The 15,547-nt window shown below is 46.5% G+C and overlaps 1 protein-coding gene across 2 annotated transcripts in view; it reads left to right on the forward strand.

Annotated features, from left to right (window-relative positions):
• The window catches only part of LOC146810887 (uncharacterized), an 898,367-nt gene that overhangs the window by 839,952 nt on the left and 42,868 nt on the right, over positions 1-15,547 (forward strand). The window lies entirely within an intron of this gene.

The raw sequence follows: 15,547 nt of genomic DNA on the forward strand, positions 1-15,547 counted from the left end.
CGCAACGTGGTTTTGCAGTGAAAAATGACCCTTTTTTTGGCAAAGTGACTAGCTGTAGATTTTGAACCCTAGCCCTGCCGGCACCTAGAGAAACCTAGCAAACCTATACATTTTTGAAAACTAGACACCCAGGGGAATCCAGGATGGGGTGACTTGACTGCCTCCCACCATGGTCTGTTACCCAGAATCCCTTGCAAACGTAAAAAATTGACAAAAAAACACATTTTCCCCACATTTCTGTGATGGAAAGTTCTGGAATCTGCGTGGATCCACAAATTTCCACCCACCCCGCGTTCCCCAAAGTCCTACGAGAAAAATGGTACCTCACTTGTGCGGGTCGGCCTAGTGCCCGCGACAGGAAACGGCGCAAAACGCACTGTGGTTTTGCAGTGAAAAATGACCCTTTTTTTGGCAAAGTGACTAGCTGTAGATTTTGAACCCTAGCCCTGCCGGCACCTAGGGAAACCTAGCAAACCTATACATTTTTGAAAATTAGACACCCAGGGGAATCCAGGATGGGGTGACTTGACTGCCTCCCACCATGGTCTGTTACCCAGAATCCCTTGCAAACGTAAAAAATTGACAAAAAAAACACATTTTCCCCACATTTCTGTGATGGAAAGTTCTGGAATCTGCATGGATCCACAAATTTCCACCCACCCCGCGTTCCCCAAAGTCCTACGAGAAAAATGGTACCTCACTTGTGCGGGTCGGCCTAGTGCCCGCAACAGGAAACGGCGCAAAACGCAACGTGGTTTTGCAGTGAAAAATGACCCTTTTTTTGGCAAAGTGACTAGCTGTAGATTTTGAACCCTAGCCCTGCCGGCACCTAGGGAAACCTAGCAAACCTATACATTTTTGAAAATTAGACACCCAGGGGAATCCAGGATGGGGTGACTTGACTGCCTCCCACCATGGTCTGTTACCCAGAATCCCTTGCAAACGTAAAAAATTGACAAAAAAAACACATTTTCCCCACATTTCTGTGATGGAAAGTTCTGGAATCTGCGTGGATCCACAAATTTCCACCCACCCCGCGTTCCCCAAAGTCCTACGAGAAGAATGGTACCTCACTTGTGCGGGTCGGCCTAGTGCCCGCGACAGGAAACGGCGCAAAACGCAACATGGTTTTGCAGTGAAAAATGACCCTTTTTTTGGCAAAGTGACTAGCTGTAGATTTTGAACCCTAGCCCTGCTGGCATCTAGGGAAACCTAGCAAACCTATACATTTTTGAAAATTAGACACCCAGGGGAATCCAGGATGGGGTGACTTGACTGCCTCCCACCAACGTTTCCTTACCCAGAATCCCCTGCAAACCTCAATTTTTGCTCCAAAAATCACTTTTTTCACACATTTTGGGGTGGGAAAGTAGTGGCATCACCGGGCTCACACAAATTTACCACCACCCAGCGTTCCCCCAGGTCTCCCGGTAAAAATGGTGCCTCACTTGTGTGGGAGGCCCAGGTACCCGCGGCAGGCAAGGGCCCAAAACGTAGTGAGGTGACATCAAAATGGCCTATCGCAAAACCACCTGGTTTTGCAAGGGGGGTCACTTTGGTTTTTGGCCCAGTGCGCGGCGGCCATCTAGGAAAACCTACCAAACCCACGCATTGCTGAAAACTAGACACCCGGCGGCTTCCAGGGAGGTATGGCTTGCGTGGATCCCCCAACGTTTCCTTACCCAGAATCCCCTGCAAACCTCAATTTTTGCTCAAAAAATCACTTTTTTCACACATTTTGGGGTGGGAAAGTAGTGGCATCACCGGGCTCACACAAATTTACCACCACCCAGCGTTCCCCCGGGTCTCCCGGTAAAAATGGTGCCTCACTTGTGTGGGAGGCCCAAGTACCCGCGGCAGGCAAGGGCCCAAAACGTAGTGAGGCGACATCAAAATGGCCTATCGCAAAACCACCTGGTTTTGCAAGGGGGGTTACTTTGGTTTTTGGCCCGGTGCTCGGCGGCCATCTAGGGAAACCTACCAAACCCACGCATTTCTGAAAACTAGACACCCGGCGGCTTCCAGGGAGGTATGGCTTGCGTGGATCCCCCAACGTTTCCTTACCCAGAATCCCCTGCAAACCTCAATTTTTGCTCAAAAAATCACTTTTTTCACACATTTTGGGGTGGGAAAGTAGAGGCATCACTGGGCTCACACAAATTTACCACCACCCAGCGTTCCCCCAGGTCTCCCAGTAAAAATGGTGCCTCACTTGTGTGGGAGGCCCAAGTACCTGCGGCAGGCAAGGGCCCAAAACGTAGTGAGGCGACATCAAAATGGCCTATCGCAAAACCACCTGGTTTTGCAAGGGGGGTCACTTTGGTTTTTGGCCCGGTGCGCGGCGGCCATCTAGGGAAACCTACCAAACCCATGCATTTCTGAAAACTAGACACCCGGCGGCTTCCAGGGAGGTATGGCTTGCGTGGATCCCCCAACGTTTCCTTACCCAGAATCCCCTGCAAACCTCAATTTTGGCTCAAAAAATCACTTTTTTCACACATTATGGGGTGGGAAAGTAGTGGCATCACCGGGCTCACACAAATTTACCACCACCCAGCGTTCCCCCAGGTCTCCCGGTAAAAATGGTGCCTCACTTGTGTGGGAGGCCCAAGTACCCGCGGCAGGCAAGGGCCCAAAACGTAGTGAGGCGACATCAAAATGGCCTATCGCAAAACCACCTGGTTTTGCAAGGGGGGTCACTTTGGTTTTTGGCCCGGTGCTCGGCGGCCATCTAGGGAAACCTACCAAACCCACGCATTTTTGAAAACTAGACACCCGGCGGCTTCCAGGGAGGTATGGTTTGCGTGGATCCCCCAACGTTTCCTTACCCAGAATCCCCTGCAAACCTCAATTTTTGCTCCAAAAATCACTTTTTTCACACATTTTGGGGTGGGAAAGTAGTGGCATCACCGGGCTCACACAAATTTACCACCACCCAGCGTTCCCCCAGGTCTCCCGGTAAAAATGGTGCCTCACTTGTGTGGGAGGCCCAAGTACCCGCGGCAGGCAAGGGCCCAAAACGTAGTGAGGCGACATCAAAATGGCCTATCGCAAAAACACCTTTCATACGTGTGAGACATACAAAACTATTCACACCGCCAGCCGCGGGCCCATCACATAACAAAACTCACACCAGCACACAGCGCCATTCAAGGGCCCATCACTTTCACACGCCCACAATCCAGACACAGCAACTACACAGGCTGATGGATTGCGTGGAGTGGCACTCAGCTAGCAGTGTGTGTAGTGACCAGCAGAAAGTCACTACTCACACACAGCCAGCCGAGCACCAGTCCACACACACCGCTAGCCAAACGCCAGTCCACGCACACCGCTAGCTAAGCGCCAGTCCAGGCACACCGCCAGCCAATCGCCAGTCCAGGCACACCGGCAGCCAATCGCCAATCCACCTACACCGCCAGCAAAGCTCCAGTCCACGGACACCACCAGCCAAGCACCAGTCCGCACACACCACCAGTCCACGCACACCGCCAGCCAAGTACCAGTCCACGCACACCGCCAGCCAAGCACCATTCCACGCACACCGCCAGCCAAGCTCCAGTCCACGCACACCACCAGCCAAGCTCCAGTCCACGGACACCACCAGCCAAGCTCCAGTCCATGGACACCGCCAGCCAAACACCAGTCCGCACACACCACCAGTCCACACACACCGCCAGCCAAGTACCAGTCCACGCACACCGCCAGCCAAGCACCATTCCACGCACACCGCCAGCCAAGCACCATTCCACGCACACCGCCAGCCAAGCACCATTCCACGCACACCACCAGCCACGCACCAGTCCACGCACACCGCCAGTCCATGCACACCGCCAGTCCACGCACACCGCCAGCCAAGCACCATTCCACGCACACCACCAACCAAGTGCCAGTCCACACACACCAACAGCCAAGCGCAAGCCTACACACACCGCCATCACATTTAGGATTTTTTTAGAAAAAAATAAAAACACAAACAAATTGCAAATAGATACAAATCTTCTAACAGAAAATCAGCAACTAAATACATTGCACTAACACCAACCTTGAAACAGAATCATATTTTCCAAAGAATACAGACCAGGCAGTTCACTTTACCACTCATGAATGTTCCCCAAAAAATTTTCGCGCGTGGTACGCTCTGAAACAAGCAGGGAGACACAGTGTAGGATGAGAGGGACAATCGGGGCAGTACATACGACTCTCCTTCCGCAAACCTCTTCGCCAACAGACTCTACATCTCCTACTGGGAAAATCTTTTGCGGGTGTGGGAGGAGTGTGATCTGGAAAGTGGCGTTCTTTCAATCTAGCAACATCCTCCACCACTCCAACTCTAGGAACACTAGCCTGTTCCACTACAACAAGGCTGCCTATTACAGACTCCTGAAACTTAGCAAAAGTCATCTTTGACTCAGGGCAAGAATCCTGGAACACAACAAAAGCATTAAACATTGCCAAATGGAAAAGATGGATAGCCAACTTCTTGTACCAAATGTAAGCCTTACGAAGAGCAGTGTAAGGTTCCAACCTCTGATCTACTCTGTCAACACCACCCATGTGCCTATTATAGTCTAAAATGCACACAGGTTTGCGCGCTTCAGCGACCTGACCCCAAACAGTCACAGGTGCAGTGCTTTCATCATGGATGGAAGTCAGCATGTAGACATCTCTCCTGTCTGTAAACTTCACAGCAAGAAGCTCCTGGCAACGCAACGCACTGCACTGTCCCCGCACAAGCTTTTGACAAACAAGTTCTTTCGGGAAACCTTTACGTTTAGAGCAGATTGTGCCACAAGCAAAAGTTTCCACTTTGGCCAATTCCCTGAACAACCGCACACCAGTGTAGAAGTTATCTACATATAAATGGTGGCCTTTGTTAAAAAATCCTCTACCAAGTTCCCAAACAATTTTCTCAGTCACTCCAAAAGTGGACGGACAACCAGGGAGGTTAAACCTAGATTCCTTACCGGTGTACACCCTGAAATTAGAAACATATCCAGTCCTACTGTCACACAGCATATACAGCTTTATTCCATAGCGTGCCCTCTTACTAGGAATGTATTGCCTAAAAACCAAGCGGCCCTTGAACAACACCAAAGACTCATCCACTGCAATTTCTCTACCAGGGGCATAAATCTCAGAAAATCGATCAACAAAGTGATCAAGGACAGGCCTAATCTTAAAAAGACGGTCCAATCAGGGTGATCTCGTGGCAACGCTAAACCATTATCAACAAAGTGCATCATCCGAAGCAGAAGCAAATACCTGTCACGAGTCATGACTGCCGGAAAAATAGACGTTGCCATCAAGGGACTGCTAGACCAATATGAAGCCATTGATGGCTTCCTTAGCAAGCCCATCAAAAAAGTTAAACCCAAGAACTTCTTCATCTCTTCAACATTTGTGGGAGTCCACCGGGTAGCTCTAGAGTGTGGCTTAAGACTGGCACTGTTGTCCCTCAAAAACTGTTCGGCATACAAATTAGTCTGCTCAACAATCTCTGCCAAAAACACATCGTCCATAAACAACTGAAAAAAATTTACAGGCAAAAAGTTTTCAGTATTCACTCTAGACCCTGGAGCACCAGTAAACTCTGGCAATTCCGGCTGCACCATGCCTGGGGCAACCCAGAGGTCATCACTTTCAACGGGAAGCCTTGCAGCCCCAGCCTGCAGCCCAGATGTCTCTTGCCGCACTACACCAACGGGAAGCCTTGCAGCCCCAGCCTGCAGCCCAGATGCCTCTTGCCACACTACACCAACGGGAAGCCTTGCAGCCGCAGGCTGCAGCCCAGAAGCCTCTTGCCGCACTACACCAACGGGAAGCCTTGCAGCCGCAGGCTGCAGCCCAGATGCCTCTTGCCGCACTATCGGCACATCAGTCTCCTCCTCTAACACAGGCACTTCATCCGCACTAAGAGTATCTTCATCATCCGATGACCCCATACGGAGAGAAAACTCACTGCCAGAATCGTCCCCTGCCTCCTCTCCCTCAGATGCAGAGTCAGTCTCTGAACCAATATCAGAGGAAGACTCAAACAGCAAACCAACAACCTGCTGAGCAGTAATCCTGCGGCTAGCCATTATACTTACTAAGATAGAAGACTGCACAAACAAGTCAACAACAACCAACAATGTGCACACCAAGTAAGTAAAGAAATGTGTACCTTTATCACAAAGATCAATGTACTCAAAAACTATACAATCCAATTACAAGAGACAGCTGCACTCACCAGAAACAAACTCTGCAGTGACACAGCAAAAACCAACGATATCAAACTAGAAAGAAGAAAAAAAAACAAATTACTCACAAGACAACAAAATACACATCGAGCACCAATGCAAAAAGTTTTTGACACTCAAAAACCAAACATACTGCTATTATTACACCATTTGCAAAAAAAAAACAGGCAGAGAAATCAAACACATTTACATTGTACAAAAATAAGTCTCTTACCAAACTACACAAACAGCAGAACCACCAGTCACAAAATGTCAACGTGAAAAGAAGAAAAGCCTTCACCTAGAACAAAAAAGTAAACAAAAAAAAAACATTACAATTGGAATTCACAAAAAATATAACAATAAACATTATAACATGCTATGTCACTACCCAAATGGTCAATCGGGTTGTGTGCCAGGTGGGGCAGAAAACAAATTGCACCCTGGAAGCGAGGGGTCACTTCTATTTTTATTTGAACTAATTCCCTGGGGTCTAGTGGGCTTTTCTGCCCCCCGTGGGAGCAGAAACGGCGAAAAAATAAAACCGATCTGCCCCCAGAGGGGGCAGAAAAGTCTTCAAATATTTTGTGGGCCAAAGGAAGCGACCCTTGCCCAAGGGGTCGCTTCCTACAATAATAATTAGATCCCTGGTGTCTAGTGGGCTTTTCTGCCCCCCTGGGAGCAGAAACGGCAAAAAAATGACACCGATCTGCCCCCAGAGGGGGCAGAAAAGTCTTCCAAAAATGTGTGGGTCCAAGGAAGCGACCCTTGCCCAAGGGGTCGCTTCCTACAATAATATTAAGATCCCTGGTGTCTAGTGGGCTTTTCTGCCCCCCCTGGGAGCAGAAACGGCAAAAAAATGACATCGATCTGCCCCCAGAGGGGGCAGAAAAGTCTTCCAAATATTTAGGGGCCCAAGGAAGCGACCCTTGCCCAAGGGGTCGCTTCCTACATAAATACAAATGTCCCTGGTGTCTAGTGGGCTTTTCTGCCCCCCCCCTGGGAGCAGAAACGGCGAAAAAAAAACACCGATCTGCCCCCAGAGGGGGCAGAAACGTCTTCAAATTATAAATGGCCCCAGGAAGCGACCCTTACCCAAGGGGTCGCTTCCAAAATAAAAAAAACACACATCCCTGGTGTCTAGTGGGGCATCCCTGCTCCACGATCGCGACGCTGTGCGCGATCGTGGAGCAGGAATGCCCTGTATTGAGACATCAGGGGAGAGGAAATACTCTTTCCTCTCCCCCGATGCCTCAATACACTCTGAAAGGCCCCCGCAGCCCCACCGGAGCACACAAGACTCACCTTGCCTCTGTGGACGCCTGGAAGCAAATGGCTTCCAGGCGTCCGAGCACTTCCTGATGACGCCGGCGTGCGCTGTGCACGCTGACGTCACCAGGAAGCGTGGGGGGGCTCGGGGGTGGCAGCGGAAACTCTTCCGCTGCCATCCCCATCTGTGGGGGCACGATCGATGCCTCAGGGGGGGAGCGCCAGCGCTTCCCCCAGGGGCTGTCCTCATGACGGAGCGGTTCCGTCATGAGCACAGCCCAACTGATGCTCATGACGGAACCGCTCCGTCATGAGCATCCAAGGGGTTAATAGATATGTAGTTACTCATAAAGACACTATTGAGACAGTCATTCACTCACTAACACACCCATACACACACTCATCCACCCATACAGTCCTGCACACATGCTGTCTTCAACACATACAAAGAGTGAATCACTCATTCATGCACCTATGCACTACGTAATACCCCCCACCGAACCATGCAGACACTCAGACTGATACTCAAAAAAACAACTAATAACCTATATAGACACCCATGAAGCTAATCACCAACCCATGCAGCCACTTATACACAAAGTGAGAGACTGATACAGATATTTTCATATTTAAACATTACTCAGTAAGCCATGTATTCACTATGATACACTTAATCAGTCAGTTACACAATACATTTTTCAAAAACAAAGCATCCATTTAGACACTTATATACCCATTTATTCTTCCATTGACCTTGAGATATACATATATAAAACATATTTAATTTTCAGAAAAACACACATTCACTGGATGATGTCATCAGTGATGTCATCAGTGATGTCATTTGAGATGTCATCAGTGATGTCATGAGTGATGTCAGTGACCATGTCATGAGTGATGTAATATGTGACGTCATCAGTAGTGCATTGCGGGCGCGCGAGTTATAGTTAGCTGAACTAACTATAACGGGGGAATTTCATTGGTTTTTTACGAGTGAAATTTCCTGCTAACTATAACATGTGTGAAACCTTTGGTTTTTTCATTTAATTTCTAAGGTTTTTTAAATGCTAATTCCTAACTATAACGTGTGTGAAACCTTTGGTTTTTTCATTGAATATATATATATATAGATATATATATATATATAGATATATATATAGATATATGTAAATTCGCCTCTAATTGCTGCCTTGTTTAGGAAGACGAAAGAACGGACCCAAGACTTCGGTGCCAATCACTGAGATTTTTATTCAAATTTCTCTGTACCAGTCCGCCATGACGCGTTTCAGCCCCCACTCGGGCCTTGATCACATGACATATAGATATATATATATCAACCAACGACCACTCCGATAGAAAGAGATCAGAGGACACAGCGGGGCTTTTCCGGAAGATTCTTTATTGAAGGATGCAGGGCATAATGCATTTCGGCGTATGTGTGCCTTCATCAGACGCCCTTCGCAAGACCAGGATTACACCAACCCCTTCCCCTTTGTACTGCTAAGGTCCTCCCCCTGGGCGGGAAGTCAGCTGGCTCCTCCAGATTGTTTGCAGCTGTAGTCGAGTGGATGAAGACTACAGCACCCATCATGCAATGTAATGGTAAGTACCCATTGCGGAGTCCATGCTCGAATGAGCGCTGTAATACCTAGCAAAGGGGGGGGCTTGTTGTCCTTGGTGAATCCCAAATATGTCGATCCAAGTCTTCCTTAGGTCCCCAAACGTTCTGCCTCATACACCAGGTTGAAACCGGACCATACAACACGGATACAGTGATCCTGCTGTCACATGAAGTCACGAGCTGCTGATAGCAGTGGCCTTTTGCCCGGCCTTGTTTCTGAGGCGGTTCTGCATTATCCGATACCTCGGAGGAGAAAAGACAGTGTTGCCACTGGAACCAGCAAAACGCAGTCCTCTTGTAGAACGGGTCCTCAACAAACGCGTTGCCAGCAGCCGCGTTTTTAACATCAACCAACGACCACTCCGATAGAAAGAGATCAGAGGACACAGCGGGGCTTTTCCGGAAGATTCTTTATTGAAGGATGCAGGGTGTAATGCATTTCGGCGTATGTGTGCCTTCATCAGACGCCCTTCGCAAGACCAGGATTACACCAACCCCTTCCCCTTTGTACTGCTAAGGTCCTCCCCCTGGGCGGGAAGTCAGCTGGCTCATCCAGATTGTTTGCAGCTGTAGTCGAGTGGATGAAGACTACAGCACCCATCATGCAATGCAATGTAATGGTAAGTACCCATTGCGGAGTCCATGCTCGAATGAGCGCTGTAATACCTAGCAAAGGGGGGGCTTGTTGTCCTTGGTGAATCCCAAATATGTCGATCCAAGTCTTCCTTAGGTCCCCAAACGATCTGCCTCATACACCAGGTCGAAACCGGACCATACAACACGGATACAGTGATCCTGCTGTCACGTGAAGTCATGAACTGCTGATAGCAGTGGCCTTTTGCCCGGCCTTGTTTCTGAGGCGGTTCTGCATTATCCGATACCTCGGAGGAGAAAAGACAGTGTTGCCACTGGAACCAGCAAAACGCAGTCCGCTTGTAGAACGGGTCCTCAACAAACGCGTTGCCAGCAGCCGCGTTTTTAACATCAACCAATGACCACTCCGATAGAAAGAGATCAGAGGACACAGCGGGGCTTTTCCGGAAGATTCTTTATTGAAGGATGCAGGGCATAATGCATTTCGGCGTATGTGTGCCTTCATCAGACGCCCTTCGCAAGACCAGGATTACACCAACCCCTTCCCCTTTGTACTGCTAAGGTCCTCCCCCTGGGCGGGAAGTCAGCTGGCTCCTCCAGATTGTTTGCAGCTGTAGTCGAGTGGATGAAGACTACAGCACCAATCATGCACATGGGAAGAATAAATCACACGATTATTGTAAATTTCAACAGCGCCAATCCCTCAGAAAAATAAAGCCCACAATGTATAAAACAAAACATGTAAATTTATTAAAAACATCGTGATGTGCATATGAACTCCGCGTTGAGGTGAGACATTTTAATCCCATGGTGTTGCCCCTAATGCTTATGAGAATTGCCAGTAAATGACCTGTACTATGAGTTACGAGCTCAAAAAAATGGTATGCTGCCATTTGAAAAGAAATACATTGAACGACATGAGAGGCAGGGAAATGCGCAGGTTAGTAAAACATCACGGACCTAAATACTGCAATACAATATGTATAATTTCAGCACGAATGCCAGCCACCTGGTGAATGCTTAAATTCCCACCAAACTACTAGTCCCACAATGCCTCTCTGCATTTGCAACAATGTCTGAAGTTCATAAGCATACAGCCCGAGTCCAAGTCAAAATCATAGGCTCCTTATGTTAATAACTGAAAGTCATTTTCAAACAGATGGAAAATGCGCAAGCCGGGATAAAGTCTCAATGTCACTCGTAAAGCACATCACTGGATATGGAATTGAAATGGGCACATAACGCTGGGTCGAAGGAGACCTATAAACAAAAAATTGAAGTATGCCAAACAGTCCTCACCACATCTGCATCGGCATCTGCGGAGCCCAATCACCAAAGGGCACCAGTTTCTTGAGCAAGGCTTTTCTAGACTGGGGACCCCCAAACCCCGGGCTGGCAGTCGGCAAAACCGTCTCGCTCCGGTATCCAAGCCTCCCACTGCTGTCATCCTCATTCTCTTCCCAGCGCACTCCTTGGGGGCTCTCCCTCTAGCACTACCGTATTTGTATACGTATATATATATATGGAATTCCAATCCTGGCAGTCGACGAGCAGACAGGCACAGACTCCGTGAAATAATGGCAAAAAGAAGTTTAATCCAACAGCGGCAAGACGCGTTTCGACGGCGAACCGCCTTGTTCACTTGTCTGTTACACATGCCAGTGACATTTACATATGTTAATGTGCAGTTGTCATGGCAACCACCACTCTGTCATCATAGATATAAAGAATCATGACCGGGCTGATCGGCATGACTTTGCGAAAAACACGAACATACTAAATAAACGTGTTTAAATTAAAACATGTGAAAATTAAGCACATACATATATTATATGGCATATATATATGAAAAAGACAATTATTCTGCTTAACTGAAAATTAAAACAAAGTGCCTTATATGTCTCACTGTCCAGTGTACATGTATGGACATAGAAGACATGAAAATAAGCCCACAGCGGGAAACTTCATCTAAAACATTCTAAATAAACATAAGAGATGCAAAATGCATCTGTCAGAAAAGATACCCAAATGCTAGATTTAATTATAAAGTCCAAAGGAAAAGACGCTATCAAATATTGTGTCTCACACGGGTGCCTGTCTAGACGTGAAGAGTTCTAGTGAACATTCGCAAATGAGACAGGAGCAGCCGGGGAGAAAATAGGATACCTAGGCAAAGTGTCGGACTATAATAAGCAGAGAGCGTCTATGGTGGTCCTAATGAAGTGAATAATGGGTAGGAAAAATGGAGGAGGGTTCACTGAAAAAACCATAGGTTTCACACATGTTATAGTTAGGAATTAGCATTTAAAAAACCTTGCAAATTCACTTAAAAAAACATAGGTTTCACACATGTTATAGTTAGCTGGACATTTCACTCGTGAAAAACCATTGAAATTCCCCCGTTATAGTTAGTGCAGGCAACTATAACTCACGCGACCGCAATCCTCTGCTGATGACGTCAGATATTGCATCACTGTATTTAGACACTTATTTACCCATGTCTTCTTCCATTAATTTTTAGCTATACACATATTACAAATATTTTTTTTTCAGAAAGACACATATGTCATCAGTGATGTAATATCTGACGTCATCAGCAGAGGATTGCGGTCGCGTGAGTTATAGTTGCCTGCACTAACTATAACGGGGGAATTTCAATGGTTTTTCACGAGTGAAATGTCCAGCTAACTACAACATGTGTGAAACCTATGGTTTTTTAAGTGAATTTGCAAGGTTTTTTAAATGCTAATTCCTAACTATAACGTGTGTGAAACCTATGGTTTTTTCAGTGAATTTGTATGGTTTTTTAAATGCTAAGTTATGTATTTATTTATTTATTTTTTAAGGTTTTTCACCGTGCGCGCTCCGTGCGCGCACGGTGCGCTTCGCTGCACCGAGCGCCCACGTTACGCCGTTTGCGGAATTTTTCCATTTATACCGTACACGCACGCTACGTACACACATTTTGGCCCTTAGGGGTCCTTGTGGGACCCCCTGACAAAGGCTAGGGGGTCAGGAACTGTCCACCCTGCCCCCTTTTCACATTCTCCACCTTTGTTTTTTATCCCCTCACACTGCGAGAGACAAAATGGCGGCTGACACTTCCTGGTTTCGACCGATTCGAATGTTTACTAAGATCTAACAACCAATCAGAATCGCGCACGCGCACGTCAGCGTGCGCGTACGGTAAGGATTACCGTACGCGTACGGTACACGCCTATAGATATATATATTGATTTAAATGCTATTTTCTCAGGAAATACCGAACAGATTTACACCAGACCTGCAAAAGGCACATCCCTGACCTGAGGACTACCTCTCTGCCAAATTTCAAGAAATTCTGTTCAGCCGTTCGGGCTGTAGCTTGGACTAAAGGTCCTATGGAAAAATGCATGGGGAAAACGCGTTTTGGGACCCCCCCCCTTTTTCTCAGCCCCAGCTTGACGAATCCCCCCGAGACTTTCAGGGAAGGAGCGGAGCAGAGCGCCCCACCTATTTTGAAAAGTTCGCGAGGATTCGTCAATCGGCGCCAAAGTTATTCCAAATAGAATGTTGCGGATTTCCTATGGAAACACGGTCCTAACTATAACTATCTACTGGCGACCAACAGTAGATAATATATATATATATGTATATATATATATATTTATTTATTTAACACTCAAACTTTTATAAAACACCCACAGTCACCAGATGATGTCATCAGTGATGTGATTGACCAGGTCATTAATGATGTAATATGTGAGGTCATAAGCAGTGCATTGCAGGGGCGCGAGTTATAGGTAGCTCAGCTAATTACAACTGCTAAATTTTACTGGTTTTGAACGAGTGAAATCTGAGCCTAACTATAATGTCCCTGTAACCTTTATCTTTTCAGTGAATGTGTGTATATGTATATATATGTATATATATATATATATATATATATATATATATATATATATATATATATAAAATTCACTGAAAAAACCATAGGTTTCACACATGTTATAGTTAGCTGGACATTTTACTGATAAAAAACCAATGAAATTCCCCCGTTATAGTTAGTGCAGGCAACTATAACTCACGCGACCGCAATCCTCTGCTGATGCTAATACTGTATTTAGACACTTATTTGCCCATGTCTTCTTCCATTAATTTTTAGCTATACATATATTACAAATATTTTTTTTTCATAAAGACACATATGTCATCAGCAGAAGATTGCGGTCGCGTGAGTTATAGTTGCCTGCACTAACTATAACGGGGGAATTTCATTGGTTTTTTATCAGTAAAATGTCCGGCTAACTATAACATGTGTGAAACCTATGGTTTTTTCAGTGAATTTGCAAGGTTTTTTAAATGCTAATTCCTAACTATAACGTGTGTGAAACCTATGGTTTTTTCAGTGAATTTGTACGGTTTTTTAAATGCTAAGTTACTTTACGCCATTCGTGGCGTTGCGCGCCCAGTTAACGCAGTTCGTTCCGTGCGCGCACCGCGCGCCCACTTTACGCAGTTAGTGCCGTGCACACACGGTGGTCACCGCGTGCCCACATTATGCGGGATGGGCCATGTACGCACGATGCGCTTCGCGCACCGTGCGCACATGGGGGACATATTATGCGCATCTTTTTGAAATGTATTCTTTGTTAATTTTATTGTTGTTATATGCCATGCACAAATGGTGCCCTTCGGGCACCATTTGCACACGGGGTGGCACCGTGCGCACATGTGGGACATATTATGCGCATCTTTTTGAAATGTATTCTTTGTTAATTTGATATGTGTAATATGCCATGCACAAATGGTGCCCTTCGGGCAACCATTTGCACACGGGGTGGGGAGAATGTGGATAATTTTTTTTTTTTATAATTTTTACCGTGCGCGTACGGTAAGCGTAATCGGCGAATTTCCGAAAAAAAAAATTTTTTTTTTTGGGCTTGAGGGTTGTTTGGGGACCCCTATATCAATGCTGGGTGGTTAGGATGTGACGAAACTGCCTCTTTAGCCATTTTTTGGCTTCGTTTTTGCTGCCCAACTCAGAGAGCGAGAGAGAAAATGGCGGACGCCGCTTCCTGGTTTCGACCGATTCGAATGTTTACTAAGATCTAAGAGCCAATCAGAATCGCGCTCGCGCAACCCACCGTACGCGTACGGTAAGCGCACCGTAAGCGCACCGTAAGCTGGCTCAGATATATATATTGATTTAAAGGCTATTTTCTCAGAATCTACTGAACAGATTTACACCACACCTACAAAAGGCACTTCCTTGACCTGAGGACTAGCTCTCTGCCACATTTCAAGTAATTCTGTTCAGCCGTTCGGGCTGTAGCTGTGTCTAAAGGTCCTATGGAAAAATGCATGGGAAAAACGCGTTTTGGGACCCCCCTTTTATCTCAGCCCCCGCTTGACGAATCCCCCCGAGACTTTCAGGGTAGGAGCGGAGCGTAGCGCCCCACCTATTTTGAAAAATTCGCGAGGATTCGTCGACCGGCGCCAAAGTTATTCAAAATAGAATGTTGCGGATTTCCTATGGAAACAGGGTCCTAACTATAACTACCTACTGGAGACCGCCAGTAGGTAATATATATATATATATATATATATATATATATATATGTATAGATATATATATCCATTTGAATTCTGAACTATTTTATTAATTTAGCATCAGTACCTACGGGTAATTATTTGAATTCCCTGCCTCCATTGTTTTCCATTGAAGTGTGATACAGTAACAGTGGTTGGCCATTTGTGGTGCTTGACCTACTCCATGGAGCTGGAGTACTTTTGAGACTGTTTTGGCTCCTTTGGGGTTGCAGTAACTTTAGTATTTTTTGAGTTTCAATTGTCTTACTCG

This window comes from Triturus cristatus, chromosome 7, assembly GCF_964204655.1.
Source record: "Triturus cristatus chromosome 7, aTriCri1.1, whole genome shotgun sequence".
NCBI classification, from domain to species: domain Eukaryota; kingdom Metazoa; phylum Chordata; class Amphibia; order Caudata; family Salamandridae; genus Triturus; species Triturus cristatus.